At 41.3% G+C, this 26,809-nt stretch overlaps 1 pseudogene; it reads right to left on the minus strand.

Moving 5' to 3' along the window:
- Nucleotides 1-3,735: 3,735 nt before the first annotated feature.
- The window catches only part of LOC102819057, a 170,234-nt pseudogene continuing 147,160 nt past the window's right edge, over nt 3,736-26,809 (minus strand).

The following is a 26,809-nucleotide window of genomic DNA, read 5'->3' on the forward strand; positions in this document are numbered from 1 at the left end:
GGTTTCCAAGGAGTGGCTGGTGAGTTTGAACCATCAACCTTGCATTTCAAACCGATCTGGCAGTCCAGCGCATTATCCTGCAGTCCCACATCAGTACACCAGTTACTCTATATGCATATAGAGAAAAGCAAATGGCTCAAATTAAGCTAGGTACAATGAGGCTTGTATATAGAAAAGAAAGAAGACAAACAGAAGGTCAGTCATTGGCTAATCTTAACATGATTGACTGAACCCTTCCCCCCATTACTGAGCTACGCTAATACTAGGATACTTCTGGTCTGACTGCTAATTACTTGACTCTGCACCCAACTATAGCCATGCCAGTTTTTGGGATTTAAAATAGAAGAGCCTAAATAAAGCCTTTTTCATTAATTTAGAAAGTAATGGTTTGTTGACTATCCTTTCGTAGCAGCATAAGATACATTTCCATCACTCATCTGTCAGTTTGTCATATTGTGGTGGCTTGTGTGTTGCTGTGGCTCTGGAAGCTATGCCATTGGTGTTTTAAAAACCAGCAGGGTCACCCATGGGAGACAAGTTTCAGTAGAGCTTCCAGACTTAAGACAGACTAGGAAGATGGAGAAACATCACTTCGGAATGGTTGGCCACCAAAAACCTTCAGAATAGCATTGTCAAGATAAAGTCACAGAAGAAGAGCCCCTCAGGGGCTCAAACCCATCAATCATTCTGTGGGAGAAAGATGTGTCTATCTGCACCCATAAAGATTTCCAGTCTTGGAAACCCTATATAGGGTCTTCATGAGTCAAAACTGACTACAGCAGTGGGCTTGGCCTCTCAGCCACACGGTTCTTAGCCTCGGCCTTGCTCCAGCAAGTTTCGCAAAGTTCCTTTAGGGCTGTTGGTAAACATCCAAAGGGCATTTCTGCAAACAAGCCTTTTGTCTGAAGACATTCACCCTCCATCTGTGGGTCTGGAGGCCTGCTCTCTGTCTCAGTGTTGCCACCTGCCATTGGCACTTCTGCCAACACTTCCGCCTCTCCACACAGAGGGTTTATGTTCTGCTCATGACTTGACTTTCTTGGTGGTCTTGAGATCCTCTGTTCCTGCTTCTGAGATGACGCCTTTTAAACCCAGGAGGATTGCAAAACTAACCAGTCTCTGCAATAGAGACCCATACAACCTATTAACAAAGTCCCACCCGAGTTACAAAGACCATGCTAAAAGAGACATATTAAGAACAGTCACTGTACTACCTCAATCTCTTTTAATGGGTTTGTTCAGTTTTTCTACCTTGTGTTAGTTTATGTAGATAGCGTATTTCTAATATTTTGTCCATTTCCTCTATATTTTAAAAATTGTTGGAATACTGTTTTTCATAGTGTTTTATTATAATCCTTTTTATTTTGATTTGTTCTGTTGTAATGCCACCTGTCTTGTTTCTATTTGGGTAACTTGCTTTTTGTCCTTTTCTTTTGTCAATTTTCCCAGTGGTTTGTCCATTTTATTGATTCTTTCAAAGGACCAACCTCTGGACTTGTTGATTCTTATTACTGTGTTTGTCCTCTCTTCTTTATTGTTTCCTTTCTATGGTTACTATGGGCTTCTTTTGCTACACTATTTGTTCAAGTTGTAGGGTTAATATTTTGATTTTGTCTCTTCTTTGTGGGGATGTGTACTTATTGTTATAAATTGACGTTTCAACACTGTGTTTGCTGTGTCCTGCAGGTTTTGTCCTGTTGTGTTTTCATTTTATTTTCATTCTAGGCATTTATTTCATCTTCGATGTCTTCTATTATCCATTGGTTATTAAGCAAGGTGTTATTCATTTCCATGTTTTTTGTTTTCTTCCCTTGCTCTTTCAAGTATTGGTTTCTACTTGTCTAGCATTGTGATCAGAGAAAATACTTTGTATTATCTTAATATTTTGGATTTTATCAAGGCTTACTTTGTGGCCTAAAATGTAGCCTATTCTGGAAAATGATTCATGTGCACTGGAAAGGATTGTATACTTTGTGCTGCTAGGTGAAGTGTTCTGTATATGTCTATGAGGTCAAATTATTTGATTGTGGCACTTACATCTTCTGTATCTTTGTTAAATTTCTTTCTCATTCTCCTGTCCTTCACCAAAAGTGTGTTGAAATCTCGTACTATTGTTGTTAAGTGCCACTGATCCAGTTCCAACTCATAGTGACTCTGCATAGGGTTTCCAAGGAGCGGCTATTGGGTTTGAACAACTGAGCTTTCATTTAGCAGTCCAGTGCTTCTTATAGCACCACACTAAAACTATTAGTGTAGGATTGTCTATTTTTCTTTTTAATGCTGTGATTCCATAGATTTTGAAGCCCTATCACTGGATTTTTAAATATTTATTATGGCTCTATCTTCTTGGTGAATTGACACTTTAATTCTTACGTAATGTCGTTCCTTTTATTTATGGTAGATTTTGCCGTAATGACTATTTCATTTGAGATGAATATTGCCACTTCTGCCTTCTGAACTTGATTCAAATGTTGCCCTTTTAATTTCATATGGCTGATCTTTTGATCTCATGTGGTTTATTATTCTAATAAATGAGTGCATACCTCTCTGGGGTTATTGTTCACCCTATGGTGGTTGGTGGTTGGTGATTCTGTGCCACCAAGTTGGTTCAGACTCATAGCGACCCTGTATAGGGTTTCCGAGGTTATAAATCTTTACAGGAGCAGAAAGCTTTATCTTTCTCCAATGGAGCAACTGGTAGATTCAAACTGCTGACCTTGTGCTTGGTGGCCCAGCTTGTAATCCACTACGCTACCAGGGCTCCTAGGCTAAAAGATGAGCCATGGGGGTGAGTAAATTTCCAACCTGCAGTAAGCTTGGTCTTTTTTAATGATTTTGAGTTTTGTTCTACAATTTTCTCCCACTCTATCTAGGACTCTCTAGTTGCGATCCATTTTAGAGCAATCAGCAGTGATAGCGGAGTAACATCTAGTGCTGCTGGTCTCCGGGCTATAGAGGTGGAGGCTCATATAGTCCATTAGTCCTTTGAACCAATTGTATCCATGCGTCTTTGATTTTCTTCACTCATCTTTAGATGGCCACTTGCAAATTTATCAGACCCCAGTCACTATTGACCAAAGTGGGCCATAGAACATTTTCTTTGTAGACTATATTATGCCAATCAAGCTTGATGCCTCTCCCCTCCTTCCCCAACCCCCATATGGTCTCAAGTCCTCATTCCCTCAAGGTATTTGGGCACAACTTAGAAGTGTGCTTGCCTTTGCTCCCTGTTTGCTCTATTATAAACTTGGATATATTTACAACACATACAAATATGTTTGTAGAAATGTTGTCTGCCAAATCTATATATGTTCCGTTTACTCATTTATTCAATTTGCCTGTCTGCCTGTGTATCTACTTGTAGATCAATGCTTGTAATTACTGATAATGTAATATTGTATGTGTCATATTATTTACTTTTGTGGATTATAACTCTTGTGCACCTCTTCGTGTCTTCCATATATATATATATATATATATATACATACTTCATTTTATTAAGTGTGGTTAAACAGAAACTCTGGTGTTAAAGAATTGGACGAAGATGGCCTAGAAAGATTTCTGGCCCACCCTAAGATCTCCTGGGTATCAAATTACTTTATCTGAAGAAATGGTACAAAGGAAAGAACTGAAGTAGGATGTTTTGGTACATTTTGTAGAAAAGGTAAAGGTAAACCAAACATGCATGTGGCCCAGGAAGTCACACCTGTGGCCATGGAGAAGTCAGGCTAAAGCTCAGCTCTCACCATCCCTGTCTCCCAGGATGTGTTTGTCAAAGAGATACTCTGCCAGGCCAGAATCCGGGGCCCCCATCTTGCGCAAGTTGGTTACATAGTCGCCCAATTCTTTGATGGCTTTCACCTGCTCATCCAGATGATGTGTTTCAATGAAATCACACAAGTGGGGTTTGTTCTTGTCAGTGGCCAGTTTGTGCAGTTCCAGTAGTGACTGATTCACGTTTTTTTCCAAGTGCAGCGAGCACTCCATTGCATTCAGCCCACTGTCCCAGTCATCCCGGTCTGGTTTCTTGATATTCTGCAGGAAGATTCGACCACCTAGTCAGTTCTGCAGCTTCATCAGTTTCTCGGCATGTTCCCGCTCCTCATGAGATTGGTACAGAAAACATTTGGCAAAATTCTTCAAAGCCACATCGTCTCGGTCGAAGTAGTAAGACATGGACAGGTAGACGTGAGAGGCGTGGAGCTCCAGGTTGATCGGCGGTTGATGGCGGCCTCCGAGTCCTGATTGTAGTTCTGGCGCAACCGCTAGGGGGACGCGCCTTCATGGCGGCGGTGGAGAAGAGGCGCGGCGGACCTGCGCTGGAGCGGTGGCTGGGACCTTAGAACGTCTGAGGGTGTGGCTGACTGGAGGTAGTGGAGGGTGATGGGGAGCGGCCGGTTGAGGGAGGCTAGCTAGCGCCGGGTTCAGTTCAAGCACCGTTGAAGCAGGAAACGCCAGTGACTCTGCGAAGAACGTAAGCTTTGTCTTCCGTTTTTTAATGGTAACCTCCTCAATGCTTTAATTTTGAAATAGCATCTATTATCAGCTAGGGGCCTGGTGTGAAAAGCACTGGACTGCTAACTACAAGGCCTGTGGTTCAAACTCACCAGCCGCTCCTCAGAAGCACTATACCGACTTACTATGAACCGGAACCGACTGCACAGCACACAACATTATCAACTAAATGAAGAAGCGCTGATGCCACGGTGGTTCGTGCTCACCTGCTAACCAAGGGTTGATGGTTTAAACCCACCCACCTGGCTACTGCTGGGGGGGGAGGGGGCGGGAAACAGCTCCTGGAGATCTGCTTTCTTAAGGATTAACCCAAACAAGCCCTGTCCGTTGTTGAGTTGATTTGACTCAGCAATCCTGCAGGACGGTATAACAATTCCCTAGGTTTCTGAGGCTTAATCTGTATGAAGCAGCCAGGTGAGTTTAAACCATCAACGTTTGGTAGTAGCTGAGCACTTAACCACCGTGGCACCAGCGCGTCTTCATTTAGTTGATAATGTTGTGTGCTGTAGAGTCTGTTCCGGTTCATAGGGGCCCTGTATAGAGTTTCTGAGGAACGTCTGGTGAGTTTGAACCACACACCTTGCAGTTAGCAGTCCAGTGTTTATCCTACAGTGTCACACCAGGCCCCTAGCTGATAATAGGTGCTAAAGAGCAGCTGGTGGATTTGAACCGCTGACCTTTTAGCTGAGTGCTTAACTGCTGCACCAACAGGACTCCTTCTGTAAAAGATGATGTAACCAGATAAAAAAGAATTCTTGGCCAGAGAGCACAGAAATCCGATCTCTACACACTAGTCTTTGAGAAAGAGAAAGTTATTTGATTGCAAAGCACTAAGCAAGGATCCATGAAGACGTTCCGCACCCCTGACTCCCTGAGTATTTGTGACTTTTCAGAATTATAGGGAAAGGGACAGGTAAATTATATATATTCATAAAAGGGGGGAGAGTAAGACTGGGGATTGGTTGAACTCATGAGTGTGTGTCTAATTAAAGGGCCACACTATTTTTAATTCACTGCACAGGGGTACAGCAAGTGTTCTGGGTTTTGTGCTCCTGGAAACCAAGAAGTCTTGCTAGGGGTGTTTATAAGTTGATTCCATTGTCTGAAAGGCTCTGAGTATGTATGGTGGCTCAAAGTATAGTTGAGCTTGGTTTGGACCTGTTATAGTCTTATATCAGAAAGAGAACTGAAAAGGAAGTTATCTACCACAATAGATTGTTGTGTGCGGTTGAGTCTGTTTCAAACCTTATATAAGGTTTCCAAGGAGCAGTTGGTGGGTTTGAACCACCGGCCTTGCAGTTAGCCATCCAATGCTACACCAGGACTCCACCTACAATAGATTAACTGCTTTTTAAATTATAGCCTATGTTGTTGTTGTTGTTAGGTACCATCGAGTCGGTACTGACTCATAGCGACCCTATGCACAGCAGAACGAAACACTGCCAGATCCTGGGCCAACCTCACAATTGTTGCCATGCTTGAGCCCACTGATGCTGCCACTTTGCCAATCCATCTCGTTGGGGTTCTTTTTCTTTTTCTCTGACCCTCCACCTTACCAAACATGATATCCTTCTCCAGAGACTAGTCCCTTCTGACAATATGTTCAAAGTATGAGAGACGAAGTTTGGCCATCCTGGCCTCCAAGGGGCACTCTGGCTGCACTTCTTCCAACACAGATCTGTTGGTTCTTTTGGCAGCCCATGGCATTTTTAATATTCTCCTCCAATACCATAACAAAAATGCATCAATTCTTCTAAGGTCTTTTTTTATTCATAGTCCAACTTTCACATGCTTATGAGGTTATTTGAAATACATTGGCTTGGGTCAGGTGCACCTTAGTCCTCAAGCTGACATCTTTGCTCTTCAACACTTTAAAAAGATCTTTTGCAGCAGATTTGCCCAATGCAGTATATCATTTGATTTCTTGACTGCTGCATCCATGAGTGTTGATGGTTGATCCAAGAAAATGAAGTCCTTGACAACTTCAATCTTTTCTCCGTTGATAAGAATGTTGTTTGTTGGTCCACACACACAAAAAAACCCCCTTCAGATCAGTTACATTTGATGTGTTGGAAAAATTACTAAGAACTCTGAATCTATGGTCATTAATTGTGGAAAAAAATTACATTCAAAATGTGCACATATCATAAGATAAGCATTTAGTTGAATGTATTTTGACAATTGTGTGTACCCACATAACTCCCACCCAAAACGTTTCTGTTACTCTAAAAGTTCCCTTAAGGAGCTCTGGTAGCATAATTGTTATGAATTGGGCTGTGAACCTTAAGGTCAGCAGTTCAAAACTACCAGCTGTTCCGCGGGAGAAAGATGAGGCTTTCTGCTCCCGTAAAGATTTACAGCCTTGAAAACCCTGTAAAGGGTTGCTATGAGTCAGAACCGACTCCACGGCAAATAACAACAGAAGTTCCCTTGGAGTCCAGCTGTGGTGCTGTGGGATTAAGCACTGAACTATAATGTTGTGATTTGAACCACAAGGTCGGTGGTTCAAACTCACCAGCAGCTCCTTGGAAACCTTGTACAGAGTCTCTATGAGTCCGACTATGAGTCGGAACCAATTCGACGGCACTTAAGAACAACAACATATGTTCCCTTATGCCCCTTTGTAGTCAGTGTCCCTGTCTGATTTCTATCACAATACATCAATTTTGCTAGTATGCTTTCTTGTCCATGTGTCTCATTTTTGCTGAACAAAATATTTTGTTACTCATCCATAGTTTATCAATAGTATGTTCCTTTTTATTACACAAGGCCATCCATTTGCTTATTTCTCCACCAGTGGATGGGTATGTGGATTTGTTTCTGATTTTCACTGTTTAGCAAGGTGAATCTCTTTTTCACCTTTGTTTCACTTTGAGATTGAACTCAAGCTCAGATTTTAGCCTTTGGAAGAAGCTCTTCTTGCATTTTTGCCTCCGGATTTTAAAAGCCATTTATGTCGACAATCTTCACTAAGCCTCCCAGGTTAGCAAAAGTTAAGCTTTCCACCCCTCTGTGATGTTCCTTTCTTCCTCTCCTTTTATACTATTCCCAGAGCCACCACTTCCAGCAAAGCCTCCCATTTCCTTTCACTATGATCCCACCTGTATTGGAAGCTTCCCAGAATTGGACACTTCAGAGAGATTTTAGAGAAGCATCGTTCGTACCCTTGGTGACTTTCCCAGAGGGAAACCCCTTTGGGATTCTATTTTCATTTTCAGTTTGGTATTGTTGTTGTTAGGTGCCATCAAGTCAATTTCCACTGGTCACCCCATGTGACAGTGTAGAACCGCCCCATCACTGGATTGCTAACCACAAGGTTGTAAAACCCACCAGTTCTCCTCAGCAACCCTGTACAGGGTCCCTATGAGTTAGGACAGACTCCATGGCACTTAACAACAATAACCATCTTTCTAGGTTAGTGCCCTTGTATGGATGGCACTGATACTGATAAAAACAACAATCTTTATAGGAGCAGATCCTACTCCTCTGGAGCTGTTGGTGGACCAGCCTGTTATCAGCCAAGCGCTTAACCTTTGCACCACCAAGGCTCTTTATTTTTTTGAATAATTTGTTTGATTTTGCTATGGTGGTAGTGGTAGAGATTATACACAACAGACCATACACCAGTTCATCCATTCCACATGTACAGTTCAGCAGTATTGATTGCACTCTCCAAGGCATGCAACCTTTGTCACACTTCTGTTTCCAAATTGTTCATCCTCTGTTAACATAAACTCAATGCCAGCTAAATTTCCAATCTTATCTTTCAAGTTGCTATCATCAATTTGGAGTCCTGGCATGGCGCTGTAAGATAAGCACTGGACCGCAAGACCAGTTTGAACCATAAGATCTTTGGTTCAAACCCACCAGCTGCTCTTTTTAACTGACTATACAGGATCACTGTGTGTTGAAACCGACCTTCAGGCACTTAACAATTAAAAACAAGTCATTGTTCTTTATGTGAGCACATTGCTCAAGGCAGACATTCTGTATTAATTAAGCTATTGTTTTCCCCTCCTTATTAGGTATTAATGAATCTATGCTGACTCATAGTAAATGCTTAGTCTTACCCAAATATACAATAGTATATTTGATCCCATTGTTTCAGCCATTGTATAAATCCATCTCCTGGAAAAAAAATTCTTCTCCCCCACTCCTCTCTGGTGGTGCAGTGGTAAAGCCATTGTTACTAACCACTTAGCTTCTAATCCAAAGGTCAGAGATTCAAACCTACCAGCTGCTCTAGTGCAAAGGCTACACATCCTTTGGGCAGTTCTACTCTGTCCTCTAGGGTGGATATGAGTGGGAATCTACTCAAAGACAACGGACTTGACCCCTTAGGGTTTTAGGTAAACCTTGTCCATTACTACCCAAATAAAGGCAAGGGATCCTGGTCAATACAGCCCTCACCCATCAGTCAGTGGGAGCTTGTGTGCTGCTATGATGCTGAACAGGTTTCGGTGGAGCCTCCAAACTAAGATGAACTAAAAAGGGCTAGTGTGATCTACTTCCGAAAACCCTATGGGGATCACAATGGTAGGACCTGCCAGTTATGGAGACCAGACAGCATTTTGTTCCATTGTTCATAGAGTCACGATGAGTCAGTGATGCACTAACTACAACTGATGAAAGGGAAATATGTTTCTTCAGGCTGTTTCATTTGAGTTCACATGCTTTCCCTGCTTTCTTCTCTGAAATGAATCTAGCCTCCACACCACACAATCTAGGAGACACAGTTAGTTCAGCTGGACATGTTGAACAAGGAAAAAGACAATGGTCTCAAATTCAATCTAGGTCAGAACTTTTTTTCATGATGTAATTTACAACCTCCTTCTGCGATTATTATTGTTAAGTGCTGTGGAGTTGATTCTGGCTCATAGCAACCCTGTATAGGGTTTCCAAGGAGTTGCTGGTGAGTTTGAACTGCTGATTTGTGCTTTGAAGTCCAATGCTGATCCTACATCCCACACACTGATAAAAGATCAAGAAATGTTCTTAGACAACTAAATGAGATAATGAACTTTTGGGAGCAGGGGTTACTCATTCAACTGATAGACAAGCCAAATATTATTTAACTAGATGTTTTTATTTATTTATTGTGGCACTGCTGGATAAGCATAGGACTGCTAACTGCAAAGTCAGTGGTTTAAACCTACTAGCCCCTCCTCGGATCCGAACATGATGTTTATGAGTGGGAAATGCTTGACAGAACTTAACAAGTTTTTAATTCATCTCAGAAATGATTCTCTAATCATTCTCTGTCCTATAAAATGTCTCTACCAAAAAGAACCTTTTAAACTGACTTGCTCACAAGCTTCTTTCTTGGCAGCAACTTTGAATGTAAGCTTTGATGTGTGCTTACAATAAATTTGAGACATTGCTTTGACATTGTGAGGGGATTATAGTCAGTAATTTTTGTGAATTTGAGGTTAATAATATTAACAATCCTTTTTTGTTTCTTTTTGAGTGTTTCCTTGTCCTCTTTCTAGTTTAAAAAATGAAAATATGAGTTTGGGGAGAAGCGTTGGAACAAAACATGGCTCTAGGCCCTTGGCTATCCAAACAGTTTATGAAGAAAGAGGGTCAAAAAGCCAAACACACAAGTAAATACAAAAGCACCATCAGAAAGGGCAGAGATTAGGGAGATAGGGCTAAGTAGTCAAAATACACAACTTTAGATGTGTTTGAATTCTGCCCTGCACTTTACTACTGTGTTAGAGCTTAAATTCTAAAGCACTTGGTTTGTGGAAGATGGGGTCTACATTGGGAGCCCTAACTCCATTTTTGAGTCTTGACATCGTTCAGATGCCATTTGGGTTCTTTATGTTAATTTCCCATTGGTTGCTTCCCATTGAACTAGCCATGTGGCTATGCTTAGACAAGTCTGGGGCAAACCTAGAGAGGGGCAGTTTACCCGTGGGAAGAGAGTTATTGAAAGTAGATTTACTAGTATGCAGAAAGATGGTCATGTAAACAGTTAGTGAACTTGCCTGGACGTTTACTGAAAGGAGCCAATCAGATGCATGTTATCTAATTTATATTAAAGTTAGGGGTCCTGGCATTATCTTACAGCTACTCTGTGGCTGTGACTCAGGACTACATGTCATGTAGCCAGGGGGTCAAAGCTCTAGAACCAATCACATAACTTATTTTAACCTGCAATTATGTATAGGTCTCATTTATGGCCCTTCCCCCACCCTCAGATTCTGTAGTCCCACGTCCCACCTTTTTTTTTTTTGGAAATTATGTTGAAGTTTTATTTGTTATCGAATCCAAAGGAAATTGAATGTCAGAAAAGGTTTTAAGGATAATAATGACAAAGTTAATGATTTACTATTTGGTAAGATCTTTCTGATTTCACTGTGTGAAACAGATTGGAGAGAAGCAAACTTGGAAATGGGGACAAATTATGAAACTGTTTAAGTCATCAAGATGATAGTGGCCTGGACTAGTGTGATGCAATGGGCTGGAGAAGAGTGGACAAAATGAACAGATAGGAAAACCTTTTCTTGAATTTTTACAATAGAGATCTCATACAATATTTGCCCTGGTGTGATTGACTAATTACACTCAGCATAATGTCCTCCAGGTTCATTGTCATTCTTCAGTGTTGTAATTGTATGTATCAAAGTTTGTTTAGTCACTCTTCCATTGATGGACATCTAAGTCCTTCTTTTTGCTATTGTGAGCAGTGTTGCAATGAGCATCAGTATATCTGTATACTCATATCCTGGCTCTTGTTTCTGGTGGATATATACCAAGTAGAGGGATTGCTGAGTCATACAGTAATTCTATTGTCAGCTTTCTGATGGAACGCCACACCGTTTTCCACAGTGGTTAAATGAATTTACAGTCCACGTAGAAACAATGTAGGAGGGTCCCAATCTCTATACAGCCTCACCAGCATTCGTTGTTTTCTGTTTTGTTTTGTCTTTTTATTTTGATATTAATGTTGGTGTGAGATAATGTCTCATTGTTGTATTGATTTGTATCTCTCCAACAGGAATCAAACTGATTTTTGTATATTGTTCTGGTACCCTGCTAACATTGCTAAATCTTTCAATGAGTTCCAATAATTTTCTTGCTGAGACTTTAGGATTTCCTATAGGATTATATAGGATCATATCATCTGTAATTAGAGAGTTTTACTTCATCTTTGCCAATTTGGATGCCTTTTATTTCCATTTCTTGCCTTATAGGTCTGGCTAAGACTTCCAACACTATATTCAGTAGGAATGGTGGTAAAGGGCATCCTTTCTGGTTTCTATTCATAAAGAGAATGCCTTCAGTTTCTGCGCACTGAAGGTAATGTTGGCTATTGAATTTGCAGATGTGCTGTTAATTATGCTGACAAACGTCTCTTCAAATCCTATTTTGTTGAGTGTTTTTAAAATCAAGAATGGATGTTAGATTTTGCTGAATGCTTTTTCTGCATCAATTGATAAAATCATGCAGTTCTTTCTATTTGTTTTATTTATATGATGGATTATATTGATTGTGTTTCTAATATTGAACCATCCTGGCATCCCTGGAATGAATCTTACTTGGTTGTAGTCCCACCTTTGACAGCGATGAATTTACCTGCTATCAGTCTTGATCATGTGATGTTTACTATTGTATACAAGAAGAGCATGGCTGTGAGTCAAAGGATTCCTTCATCCTCTGTACTGGGTAAATGCTGACAGTTTCCCTCAACCAGGATGATCAGCTTTGTTTGTTTTTGTCCTGTTTAGGCTTAATAAAAGGGTCTCTACAGAATATGCTTCATTCAGGGGTCTTTTTGCCACCAGTATGCATCATGACTCAGTGTAAGTCATAACCCCACTGTGCCTTAGTTTCCTTATCATAGCCATAGACAAGTGAATTGTTGTTGTTATTAAGTGGCTTGGAGTTGATTTTGACTCACAATGACCCTGTATGGGGTTTCTGAGAAGCCGCTGGTAAGTTTGAACCGCTGCCCTCGTATCCAGACTGACCTTTCGGTCTAGTGCTTATTCTACAGTGCCACACCAGGACTCCAAGTGAATTGTTAGGCCATAGGAATTCTTTCGCTGAGTGACTGTCACTCAGACTTTAGTTGGTAGCAATTATCCTGATTCTGAGGGGGCTCCAAAGAGTTCATGGAAAAATTCCATTAACTTTTTTTTTCCCCATTAACTTTTCATTCCATTTTTCCACCAACTTTTTGAAGCCTCCTTGTAGTATTATCTACCCAGTTCCCATCCCCAAACCAGGGAGGGACTGTCTCCCCTCCCAACCCCCCAGGCTGTGTGGAGAAGGCCCACCTCTACCTCCAGACATGCTCTTGAGTCTCATTACCTTCATTCTGTTGTTTACTTTATGCTATATCTGTGCTTTTTGTTTTCTGACAGGTTCCGTTTAAGTCTGTCATATCTGAATCTAGCATTTTTTAATAGAATGATAACTAAATCAGAATAAAAAAGAAACTATAAAATGATCTAAATTTATCTGAACTCTTAATATAGTTTGCTTATTAAAAAACCAATAATTCTCATTTAATGTACTAACTGAGAAGTGGAAGAAACTTAACTTAGATTTTGCCTTCAAGTAATTCTCGAGATGATATTAACCAAGATGAAATAATCATATTTGTTTAACCCAGGAAAAAACTTCCTATAGGAACCTCGCAGTTTCTTCCTCTGGGGATTTATCAGCCTGGCTCAGTCTGGAATGTCCAAATGGATAGGCCATTGTGTCCTCGTGTTACTACGAGTCACAGGATGCAGTGACATATTAATGACATTTACTCTAGCCATGGATTACCCACCCACCAAATATAGTCACACTAACACTTTCTTGTCCTGTAAGCTTACACTGTTGCCTTATTGAGTAGTTAGTGATTTATAAGAGAGGGCTCATTTAATGTTCAGTCTTGAAAAAGTGTATTGGAGATTGTGCTTGGTAGGTCTTGCGTCTCTGCCACAAGATGAACATGTGTGGACTGGCCTGCCAATCCTTGGAGGAAGATGAGAGACATGTGAGGCAGAACATCAAACACTCTCTCTCCACTAGAGCCCAGTCTAGGTCAGCTGGCCTGTAGTCGGCCAGAGAATCATGAGCTAAAAAACAGTTGCCTTTGACTCTACACCATGGAACTTTTGATGGCGCCCATTCTAAGGAGCCCTGGTAGACCTGTGGGTTAGGTGATAGGCTGCTCACCACAAGGTTGCTATTTTAAACCACTAGGCTGTCTGTGTGAGAAAGTCAAGGCTGTCTGCGCTTGTATGCATTACAGTTTCAGAAACCTTTACACAGGGCTGCTATGAGTAGGAACCCACTAGATGGCAGTGAGTTTGGTTTTAATATAGTTGACAGACACAGTATTCCTGGTTTTGGTTATTACAAGGTAATTCTACAAATGAACAATCTTTAAAAAATAATACATTGTGGTAAAATGCATACAAAATTTGTCATTTTAACCATTGTTAAGTGTACATTCTACTAGCATGAAATACATTTCATGTGAAAATTCTCTTACAAATCTTTTGGTGTACACAGTTAGGTTTTCCAAATTGCTTGCTATTTAAAAAATAATGTAATAACTGTTCCTATTCAACTTCCTTGGACAATTTAAATATGAAACCTATGGAAAGCAAGTAAAAGTAAAACCTGTGTGCATGTCTTTGTTTTCATCCAAGACTCTAGAGGGATTTGTAATAATTGCAAAGCACAAGCAAACAAACAAAAAACTTCAAGGCAAAAGTGACTATCAAAAAAAAAAAAGTGACTATTAACTACCTCTTTAAACCGTGTCCAGCTACCTTCCTGAAAACGTGGGACCAGCTGAAGCCAGTGGGAACATGACCTGGTGAACCCACACTTTTTGTGCTTCTCTTTGCTTCCACAAACTAGCCCAAACCACTTTGAACTCCTTCTCTCTCAGTTGGTGCCCTTGTTAGAGCCATACATCACCAGCACGCCTTCCCCCGGACGACCATTTCAACCATACATCATCCAAGTGAGCTGGGCCATTCCTAACGTATTGCTCTTATACATCAACAAAGTGAGCTGCGGCTCTGGCAATCTATTAGTGTAATACACCACCAGGTTGAGGCATATTGATAGAGCAAGGCTGGTCGATCTGTGAATTGTGGATATCTAGGAGTTTGGGTCAAGAGAGTAATGCAGATCTCAGTTGGATTGATGTGGCTATGAAAGGTATTTTATGATATGAAGTTTACTTCTGATTTAGAAAGTAATTTAATATGGGTGACAGCTCAGGTTTGGGTTAACAGAGGTCGACGTAGCAGGTATCTGTAGCTCTCGGAAGATATATTTCAGGAATAAATTAACTCTTCTTGATACTTTGATTTCATTTTGCGATATGTCTTCGGGGGCACCAGAACGTTGGCCTGGGAGGAAAGTTTTGCACATAAAGCAAAGTGGTGCATTCTGCTGCTTGCCAGGTAAATAAATATGAGGGGAGTGTGACCTCTGAAAGCCTCAGGTGCCATCTATTTCTGTTGGTGGAAGCTGAATTCTCAAAGGAGCTTGCTCTTGACCTAATGTTTATGTAACAAAGCAGCTGTTGTCACACATAAATTGTTAGCACTTCCTACAAGACTTCGGAAAGGAGAATAACTGTCGTGTTTAGACAGAGTGACAATACAAGTTGCCGTGGAATTGATTCAAGCTCATGGAGACCTCATGTGTGCTGGAGCAGAACTGTGCTCTTCAGGGTTTCCAATGGCTGATTGTTTGGAAGTATATCACCAGACTTCCCTTCCTCTGGGTGCACTCAGACTGCCAACCTTTTGGTTAGCAACCAAATGTGTTAAAGGCAGAGGGACAAGAGGGACAATAAATGCCATGACTGCTGTTGTTAAGTGCCATCGAGTCAGTTCTGAGCTACAGCGACCCTATATAGGGTTCCTAAGGAATGGCTGGTGAGTTTGAACTATAGTGCCACATGTTGGTTAAAATAAATTAGGACTCAAATCAGGGCACCTTAGCTTCCGTTATTATTCCGAAGGGATTACTCTGAAGGGAAGGGGTTCTGTCCTGTTTCATACAGGTAGACCAGACATTCTCAAGAGCTAGCCACAACTTGATCAAAAATAATAATCATAACAGCCAACACGTACTAAATAATTATCCATTCATTCACTGAATCACCACCATAACAGCCTTTTAACTATGATTATCACCATCTCACAAACGAGAGGAGTGCAACACAGAAAGGTGAGTGACTTGCCCAATGTCCCATGGCTGGTAAATGATGCAGATGGGATAAACCCAGACACTCTGCTCTCAACCACCAAGAGCAAAAAGTCTCAAACCTGACTGGACATCAGCATCACTTGGGGGCGAGGGGAGGAATTTTTTTATTCTAAAACTTGAGCCCTGGCTCTTAGAGATTTTTATTTAGTTGGTCTGGCATAGGATGGTCCATAGATGTGTTCTGAAAACTTTCTAGATATTTCTGTTGTGCAGGTAAAGATGAGAACCACTTGACTCATTATCTGTCAATGAATGATACTTAATTTTCAAAGTTTATTTTATTTTGTTGTATACACAGCAGAACACACAACAAATCAAACATTTTTACATGTGCAAGTCAGTGATACCCTCCTTTGCCAAACTGTTCCTCCTCCATTAGCATAGACTCACAGACCCCTAAGTTTCCTATCTAATCTTTCCAGTTGCTGTTGTCCATATGATTCCATATTGAATGTTCTTAACAAATATAGTGCTTAAGGCTGTCTTTCTTGACTAGATATGCTGAATTCTCATTTGCTTTTCAGAAGAATCCTATTATTGTTAAGTGCCTTAGAGTCAGTTCCGACTCATAGTTGACCCTATATAGGGTTTCCAAGGAGCAGTTGGTAAGATTGAACCACCAATCTTGTGGTTCGACTTTGCAGTCCAATGCATTACCCCACAGCGCCACAGGAGACTTTAGGGGATATTTTTTGTTTAAGGTTGTTATTGCATGCTGTGAAGTCGGTTCTGACGCATAGAGTTTTTGAGAGCAGCTGGTGGGTTTGAACTGCCAACCTCATGGCTACTAGTCCTCTGTGCTTATCCTATAGCATCACACCAAGGCTCTTGTTTAAGGTTATAATACTTATTTTTATTATTACACTTTAATGTAAATGAACCAAAAAATGGTAGGTTCACTTTTCAATTAGCATCAGAGGAGCAGAGCATCTAGAGAACCCTTGGCTCAAGAGGAAAGGGCCCTGGTGGCATGGTGAGTGTTGGGATGTTAACCACAAAGTTGGTAGTCTTTCTCTGTGGGACAAAGATGAAGCTTTCTGCTTCCATGAAGAGCTACAGCCTCAGAAATCCTAGGAGGCAGTTTTACCCAGTCCTCAAGCTCACCAATCACTCCTCGGAAACCCTATACAGGATCGCTGTGGGTCGGAACCGACTCGAAGGCACTAAACAACAACAACAATTGTTGTTAAGGGCTGTTGAGTCGGTTCCTACTTATATCCACAATGTATAGCGTTTCCGAGGAGCATTTGTTTGGTTCGAACCATCAACTTTGTGGTCCAAACCATGTGCTTATCCTACAGCGCCACACCAGGAAAGTCTTATAGGGTGCACAATCAACTGGAATCCGAGGTGGGTATGGTTTTGGCTTGAAAAGAGGTTGCCACCTGGAAGTGAATCATTCATTGGCTCGGTGTTGCCACCTGTAGGCAAGGAAGAGAACTACAGAAGTTCTTGCAAAATCACTTAGCGTAACCACATAAGGAGTCCTGGTGTAGCGCTGTGGGTTAATGCAGCTGGACTGCAAGTCAGTTTGAACTGCAAGGTCAGCCACTCCAGCTCACTAGCCACTCCTTGGAAATCCTATATAGGGTCGACTACGAGTTGGAACCAACTTGACAACCACATATTGCCTTTGTTAAGAATTCATCATGCCAGTTTCCACACATGGCCTAATATAACCTGCAGGCATCTTTCTAAAGTAGAAAGTTAAACTTTAAACCTAGCAATATTTTTCAGAAAGAATTTTTAAAAATTATATCTTTAATTTAAATTAATTAATTTAATAAAAAAAAAAAGGCAATGATTATTTTGTCCCACCACCAGTCATGACAATCAGCGCTTGTGTTCTGTCATGTCAGGCAGCTGAGACAGACCCAGTGCCCTTTGTGCCAGGACTCCCTGCTCTCTGGTGGATTCCCCCCTCCTCCACTCCTGCAGGAAATCTTAATGCTGCTTTTGTTTCAGTTCTCCCTGGCTGAGGCCTCAAGTCTGTACCGCAGCTAGAAGGGAAAACCCCCGCATAAAACCAGCTCAGTCGCATATCCATTTAGCATTTGCAATGAAAACTAGGAGACACGGTCATTCTTCCCCTTCTTTATGGTTTTCTGTTTAAGGGGGGCAGAAAGCAGACTGGAAATCATTGATGTTTGTTGCCTTACAGTCCTTTCCAGTCCCTGGAGACCCTGGGTGTGTGGAGTAGAATGCTCCATAGGGTTTTCAAGGCTGTGACCTTTTGAAAAGAGGCCTGTCTTCTAAGGCACCTCTGGGTGGGTTCAAACCACCAACATTTCCACTACTCTCCTGGCGTGCTGAACTATTGGGACTACCCAGGTGCTTAAGTATTAAAAAGTTTTCAGTAGTAATACTCCCTGTATGTCTTTTGGGGGTTGTGCATACAACATGGTGCAATTCATTTCTTTCAATTCATTTTCTCTTTTCTGTTGTTAGAAATATACAAAGCAGGTCACACCCTCATTTCAGCAGTCTCTACATGTACACCCTTCAAGTTGTGAAACCATTCTCACATTCCTTTTCTGAATTGTTCCTCCCCAGTAGTATGAACTCACTGCTTGCTAAACTTCCTACCTAATCTTTCAAGTTGTTGCTGCCAGCCGGATCCCATATTTGTTGTTGTTTAGTGCCGTGGAGTCGGTTCCGACCCATAACAACCCTGAACAGGGTTTGTTGTTGTTGTCGTTAAGTGCCTTCGAGTTGGTTCCGACCCATAGCGACCCTGTACAGGGTTTACGAGGCTGTAAATCTTTATGGGAGCAGATAGCCTTATCTTTCTCCCATGGAACAGCTGGTAGTTTTGAACTGCTGACCTTGCGGTTTGCAGCCCTATTTGTAACCACTATGCTACCAGAGCTCCTGAATCTCATATAGGTATTACTTGACAGACCACAATGAACACTGAGCAACTCTTAATTTCTGCCTAAAGCTTTTGACCCTACTCATTTCTAAATGCTAAATTGGGCTACAAACTATATAGGTATAATTTTGAGTATTTAAGTTAGTACAGTCTTTGAAATATAACTGAACAAATCTAACATGGCTCTGAAATCTTAAATTCCTAACAGCTGAAAGACAAATGAGTAAATATATGTTATATCAGATAATGATAAAGTGCTATAGGGAAACTTTCACCAATTAGATGAAAGTGAATAGAGAATGCTGGGTAGTAAGAATGGGGGTTGCAATTTTAGGCAGGGTAGTCTTATGGATTGAATTGTGTGCCCCCAATATATGTGTCAACTTGATTGAGCCATAATTCTCAGAATCATGTAATTATCCTCCATTTTGTGATCTGATGTCAAATTATCCTGTGGGTTGTAAATTGTCAACGCTGTGGTGTTAATGAGGCAAGAGAGGCAGTTATGTTGCTAAGGCACAATACAGTGCATAGGATTAAGCTGTATCTTGAGTCAATCTCTTTTGAAATAGAAAAGAAATTTAAAAAGCAAGCAGAAGATCAAGGAACCTGACTATCACCAAGAAAGAAGAACCATGACTGGATCACAACTTCTGGACCCAGGTTCCGTGCACCGAGAACCTCTCTTAGTGCAAGACTGATGCTAGGACACATGGAGATCTCCGAGGAACACTGGACCCACACATGCTGAAAGGAGACAAGGACTTTCCTCCTAAATGGTGAATTGTCAGAGAAAACCTTTCCCTAGAACTGACACCCTGGATTAAGACTTGTAGCCTCCTGAACTGTAAAAGAATACATTTGTTTGTTAAAGCCTCCACTTGTGCTATTTCTGTTATAGCAGCACCAGATAACTAAGACAGATAGTCAAGGAAGACTTCATTCAGGTGATATTTGAGTAAAGATATACAAGAAATGATTGAATAATAAATCAAAAGATTCCACCAAAAGAGTAAAAAGAGAACCCACAGACTGGGAAAACATATTTTGGCAAAGATATATCAGATAAAGGACTATTCTCTAAAATTTATAGACCACATTAACACTTCAACAAGAAGACAAATAATCCAACTTAAAAATGGACAGAGGAGATGAACAGACACGTCACCTAAGAAGACATTAAGTTGGCTAATAAACATATGAAGAAATGCTCATGATCATTAATCATTGTTGTGTGTTGTTAAGTGCCATTGAGTTGGTTCTGACTCACAGTGACTCTGTATAGGGTTTCCAAGGAGTGGCTGGTGAGTTTGAACTGCCAACCTTATAGTTCAAACAAACCTTGAGGTTGAGTGCTTACCCTATAGTGTCACAAGATGTAAATCAAAAACAATGAGACACCATTTTACCCCAGCACTGATAGCAAAGTTCAAAAAAACAGAAAACAATAAATGCTGGTGAGGGTGTGGAGAGACTAGGTCCCTCCTACACTGCTGGTGGGACTGTAAAATGGTGCACCACTGTGGAAAATTGTATGGCACGTCCTCAAAAAGTTGGAAATAGAAATACCATATAACCCAGTTATCCCTCTACTTGGTATTATATCCTCAAGAAATAAGAGCCGTGACACGAATAGATAAACGCACACCCATGTTCCTTGCAGCACTATTTACAATAGCAAAAAAGATGGAAACAGCCTAATGTCCATCAACAAAAGAGTAGTTGAACAAACTTGGGTATATCCACACAATGTATATACCAGAGGGAATGCTATACAACGTTGAAGAATAACGATGGATCTTCAAAATACCTCATAACATAGATGAACCTGGAGGACATTATGCTGAGTGAAATTTTTGTATGAGACCACAGTTGTAAAAAGTTAAAAGATTTTCTTGCTGAAAGAAACATCCTATGGTAGTTACCATGGACAGAAGGGAAGGGAAAATTATTCACTGGGTTGTTAAGTGCTGTTAAGTTGGTTCTGACCCATAGTGACCCTGTATAAGGTGTAAGGAGCAGCTGATGAGCTTGAACCACTGACCTTGAAATTCAAACTGACTTTGCAGTCTAGTGCATTAACCCACACCAGGACATTAACGCCACACCAGGATTCCAGGGTAGAGGGTAGACACATGGTAACTTGGATGATGGGGAAGGCAACATACAAGACAGAGGTTGGTAGAGGATTGATGAAGGTAGTAGGAAACACAGGAAGGAGTGCAAGAGTTAAAGTGAATAGAGAGAAATACTATTAACTGATGGTACATGGAGGGAATTGCAATCATTATTATCACATGAAGTGTGTGATTTGTTGAATCAATCCACAGACTGATGATCTGTTTTGTAAACTTTCACTCAGTTCACAATAAAAAGGTTAAAAAAAAAAAAAAGGCATGATGGAATCAGTCATAAAGGCCCTTTGTTGAAGCACATTTGAGACAGAAGAAGCAGCAAGTGCAAGGCCGTGAGCAGCAAGGAGCCCTCTGGTACTAGAACTGGGTGAGTATTTGATTAGGAAGTGGCAGAGTATGAGGGGTCTGTAGATATTGTAATGACTTTGGAAATTAACTCTCGAGTGCAGACTTAATGAAGGCAATTAACAGGATTGGAGTGCTGTTGTGGCGCGGTAGGATAAGCGCTGGATTGCATGCTCAGCTTGATCGCAAGGCTGGCAGTTCAAAACCATCAGCTGTTCCTCAGAAACTCTATACAGAGTGTCTGAGTCAGAACCAATTCTATAGCACTCAACAACAACAATGAACAGGATTACCTTGTATTATTCCTGAGGGACAAAAAAACAAAAAACAAGCAGGGAGGAGGGAAATAAAAACAAGAAACACTGCAATGAAGAGAAAAGAAACCATCCCAGCATACTTCCTTCCCTTCTCTACCCTTCCTTCTTCTTGGGGCTAGAAGCTACTCTGCCTCCACTACTTAGCTATCTATTTATCTAGCTAATGATTTCAATCAAGTTCCTAGATCCTTCTCTGCCTGGAGACAAGATCTGCTCTTTTGGCTTTCAGGTTCTATGCAGCAGTTAACTTTCCGTTACTAATAACCAAAGGAGCTCTAACAAATGTCTGAGGGGAGAGAGAATGGGCTAAGTTCCTGAAGGGGCTTAACCTAATGGATATAGGGGTCATTAGACTACACAAAGAATCCAGAAGCTCTGTAATAGAACAGGGTCCATCCAGGCCCCATGCCTCCAGCCAGGCTCTAGAAGCCTGCAGCATTCTAGACCTATTACCTAAGTGGGTCTGTCCAGGAAAGACAGCGAGTGTCTTCAGATGGCCCAGGAAATAGACTTGTTGGCTAGAGGGGAGAGGAAAGACTACACTAGCATTTTGTCTAAGGAAAGGTACTTGAGGGAAAGGTAAGACAGTGGTGTTATTAGAACTGGTAAATTAATTGCCTCATGGAACCTGAAAGTCCAAAAGAAAGTCACACTCATGGTGTGACTCACCCCATACCAGTTTGACCATACAGAATCCTAGTAGTATTTGCTATGAATTTTAATGACTGAATAATTTATGTGACAAATATAGTTGAAAATTGCTAACATATACTATTTCTTAGATGATATGAACACAAACAATGAGTGTTTTGTAAGATCTTTCTGTAATGAATTACAACATGAGTAGTTACAACAATGTTAGTTACTGAGGGAAAGCTTTTTTTGATGTTTTTCCTTCTTTAGTTATTACTTTATTCTCAAAAAAGTTATTGATATAGGTTTATAAGTAATACAATATTGTAGCTAAGATACCAGACAATTGGACACAATCAGTGATGATAAAAAACACCAGCAGCCTCCCGAGCCCATGGACAAGGACCTAGCCACAGAGGGCTGGAACTGAGAACGAAGTGCCCAGCTGATGTGAAGTGAGGAGAGATGCACAAGAACATCCAAAAAAGGAAACAAGTGTAAATTGCTACAATTTGATGAACTTGACCTATACTTATGGATGTAGTAGCTCAAAATACCATCTGAGAGGGCAGGAGTCTTCACATCTAAGATCAATCGTATCTCCTCTGTATACAGAGTTGATAGGGACGGGCAACTTAGACACTGGCTACCTAAAATGGGAGGGGCTATAAAGGCACGAAGTGACTGGCTTACAAATTTTCAAAAGGACGTTTAGTTTCAGAGTTTGGGAGGAAAGGTAGAATCTCCACTAAATAGTTTTCATCTTGTCTAGATGGGTCTGGTGAAAGGAAATGGGATAAGATTCTTGTAATTCAATAGTGAGCAATTGTTATCATGACTAATTGCGATTGTCTCAACTGTAAAGGTAGAAGTTTTGTAACAAAAGAGGGGAGTAGTTAATCTTAGGAACAGAACCCTAGGACCATCAAGGGAGACAAGCACGAACAGAATATGGGACCCTATCCAGAGAAGCAGTGACAACCAGAGATGGAGGCAGAGATGAGAGCATGGAGAGAGAGAGAACAGCTGAGGACTCTAGACTCATGGAAAGAGCAAGACTGTTTGCTGGCAGTCAGGTGCTGGTGACCAGGGAGACAGGCTTGCAGAATGTGTACTTTGGTTGTTTAAATTATTATATATTCCTGAGGTTTTTGTGAACATTCCCCCCACCAAAAAAACAAAAAAAAACAGAGGGAATAGAAGCAAATACTGTTGAATGAGGATGCACAGAGGAGATTGTAATCATTGCCAATGAAACAATGAATGTAAAACTGATGTTCCCCCATGTCACTATCACTCAATTCACAATTTAAAAAACCACCAGCAGCAACTAAAACAACATCACGTGCTTGTAGCGTGTGCAGAAGAAACCCTATGATTAGAAGCGTCGTTGTAAATGAGTAACAATGATGATCCTAAGCAGAATGCAAAGAGCCTGGTAGTACTGTGGGTTAGGCATTGAGCTGCTAACCGCAAGGTTGGCTGTGCAAACTCAACTACCTTCTCTGAGGGAGAAAGATGAGGTTTTCAGAAATCCTATACAGGGTCACGATGAGTTGGAATCAACTTAGTACGAGTCGGTCTGGGTTGGGTTTGAATCTCAATGCAGAGTTTTACCCTTGTAAGCATACTGATAAATGTAAGCTGTGTTTATAACTAACTACAGGGGTATTTTTATAGAAAATAATAAATTTCTGCTGAAACACTGTACAAAAATTTTATAGATACTCATTTTGGTGTCACCCAGTGTGGTCCACACCCCACTGAGTATAAGGCCACTGAGGTGAGGTCCCTTCGGACTTTCCAAGATTTCCTTAGTCTCTTGTACAAACAAGGAACACCTTGTTCTAGATTGGAGTTGTAGGTGCAGGTGGTCTGAGCTGGTGGTCTGACCCCTGAGGCTGATTCACATTTGTACCAGTCCTGCTAACCCAACTGTTAGCATGTGCCATGGAGTCGGTTCCGACTCATAGAGACGCTGTACAGGGTTTCCAAGGCTGTAAATCTTTATGGGAGCAGAAAGCCTCATCTTTCTCCTGCGGAACAGCTGGTAGTTTCAAACTGCTGACTCTGAGGTTCGCAGCCCGCTTCGTAACCACTACGCTCCCAGAGTAGTTAACTAGTTATGGGAACAAGCACAGTCCAACTGGGCAGGCTCTCAGATGTGTGTTGCCCTTTCTGTTGCCAAATATGCCTTCAACTCTTCTCACTTGGCACCTGCTGCAGGGGTTAGCAGGCACCTTGGCCCTTCATCAGCGTTCAGGTGCTAGACACCCTGCAACCAATTGCTAAGAGGAATGATTTTTCACTTATTTGCTTTAGGTTATTGTCCTGATGTTCTGATAAGAGTAGAAACTACTTCTTCCCAAGCCTAAAACCTTGATCAGATGACGCTTTCAAAGGCATTACTACTTTGGCACTAAAGAGTTGTTGAAGTTTAATATGTTTCATGTCCAACCATGAATACTCAGAAAACACTGAGGAAAATGTATACAAAATGTCAAATTTAATTAAAGTTCATGTTGATATTTCCAAGGAACACTGCCAGTAAATGAAGCTACCATGTTTCTGGTAACACCTAGATGAATCTGGACTTTGTTGGTCATGTGATCAGTCAACTGGGCTAGTTTTAAATACATGAGTGCGTCTCAGAGGTTCATGACCTGTTTTACATGTGCTTAAAATTTTCTAGTTTATCCTCCTTGCCTCTGATGTGTGCAAGCAATTATGAGAAAGTCCAATAGTTTCTAGAACAGTAACAGTTGATATTCCTGTGGGTTTATTTTATTTTTCATTTTGTTTTGCTTCACCTTGAGTCACAGATGGATTGAGCACAAGCCCAATGACATCAGTGCCATTGATTCAGCAGATAGGAAGACATTGAAGTATTGTGAGTGACGCTCTTTAATCTACTAGCCCGCAAAGGTAATCCTGGTTATAACTGTTGGAAAATGCACACATCATGACATAACTGAGTTTTTCTCACTAGATATTTTCTAAATCCTCAGAGCAGGACTTGGTCTCCTTTAAAGCTCCCAGTGATTTATGCAAACAGACTTGACTCCTGGATGTCTCTTGAGCAATAACCACCCGGTATTTAAAAAGCATCTGGGGAAGAAGTCTGAGGAAGTTATCTTTGCGGGGAGTTTTGGCAGTGGGGAGAAATCCTTTACTTAAAAGAACACAATAAGACTGGAGAACTCGAGAGGTTTTCTTTTACTTTTTTCATCTATAAAGCTGGCTTCAGAATAGATTAGTGAAGAGAAAAGGCAGGGCACTAGCTAATTAGACAGTATTTATAACTGTGGCGCTGTAGCATAAGCACTGGACAGCTAACTGTGAGGTCAGTGGTTCAAACCCACCACCTGCTTCTTGGAAACCCTATACAGGGCAGCTAATAGTCAGAACCAACTCTACAGAACTTAACAACAGCATTGATGGTGCTGTTTTTAGGAACCTGGAGGTACTATGGGACTTGTAACTGTAAGGTAGGCAGTTCAAACTCTCCAGCTACTCTGCAGAAGAAAGATGAGTCAGTCTGCTCTCATAGAGACTTACAGTCTCAGAAACCCTATATAGAAAGGGTCACTATGGGTTGGAATCAACTCAATGAGAGTGGATTTTGAGGGGTGGGCTGGGAAGCAGGGGGCAGGAGTGTTTGGTGCTGGTCTTGGTGGAGACCAGGAGAGGTTGTCAGAGGGCCTCTTGTCTCTACCGGAGTCACCTCATTGTGCCTGAAGTCGTTCTTCAAGGCTTCTCACCTCTGTCTTCCCAGATTCAAACAAATAGCATCTGGGCTGGTGTGTTCAGCTGTCCCACAGTGCTGGTTATCTGGAGAGAGTACTTCCCGTGTGGGCAATAGCAGGGACTGGGGTTAGGAAGGTCTCTCTGACTCCAAATGTCTAAATGGCCTCCCCTAGTGCATGGATTTCCATGTTAGTCATGCATTAGATCCAAATGTAAGCTAGTAGTAGAAGTTGCTGTGAGGTGGGGCACCAAAGTGAAAACACTGTTGCATTTGTTACTATATTTTATTTATTTTGAGGATCAAGGATTTTTCTAAATTGTAGAGTTTCGGATACCACAAAATACAATTAAAGGACACATAATAATGTGACCAAGTCTAAGCCTTTTTTTTTCAATTTTGCCCTATTTGCTCCCTATCCTCCCTTTTCCAAACTCTCTTGCTTCTTAAGAACAGCCCCTACCCACAGAATCTAGCACAGTGCCTTTCTCACAGGAATGTTGTCCACATTCCTCTGAGTGTGTTTGGTGTTTTTTCCCAAGTGTTCTGGCAATAGAGTGCCAGAGAGCAGTTTGAAGCTGAGAAGAACTGGGAAGTTGTTCTGAGAGGGTAAACTAACAGGTATTTACTCAGCTAAGGTGCCCTGACCTGAGGAGACTGGCCGGGAGAGACAGACAGATTGGAACTGAGTAAAAATCAGTGGTTTCAGGAAGGGACCCTTCCCACCTTTGATGGGACGCAGTGACTTGTTCTTTCACCACCAGCCTGGAGAATAAGAAAGGCTCCTGCTGAGATACTAAAGTGCCAGGGATACCTGAGATCTTCATGTGCCCACTTCTGCCCACCATGCTGTATTTGCCTACCACGGGGGCAAAGGGAAGGAACAATGGTGGTGCTGTAGGAGAAGCACTGGATTGCTGACTGCATGGTGAGCAGTTCAAACCCACCAGCGATTCTGCAGAAGAAAGATATGGCTTTCTGCTCCCTTAAAGATTGATAGCCTCAG

This window comes from Chrysochloris asiatica, unplaced genomic scaffold, assembly GCF_000296735.1.
Source record: "Chrysochloris asiatica unplaced genomic scaffold, ChrAsi1.0 scaffold00009, whole genome shotgun sequence".
Classification (NCBI taxonomy): Eukaryota; Metazoa; Chordata; class Mammalia; order Afrosoricida; family Chrysochloridae; genus Chrysochloris; species Chrysochloris asiatica.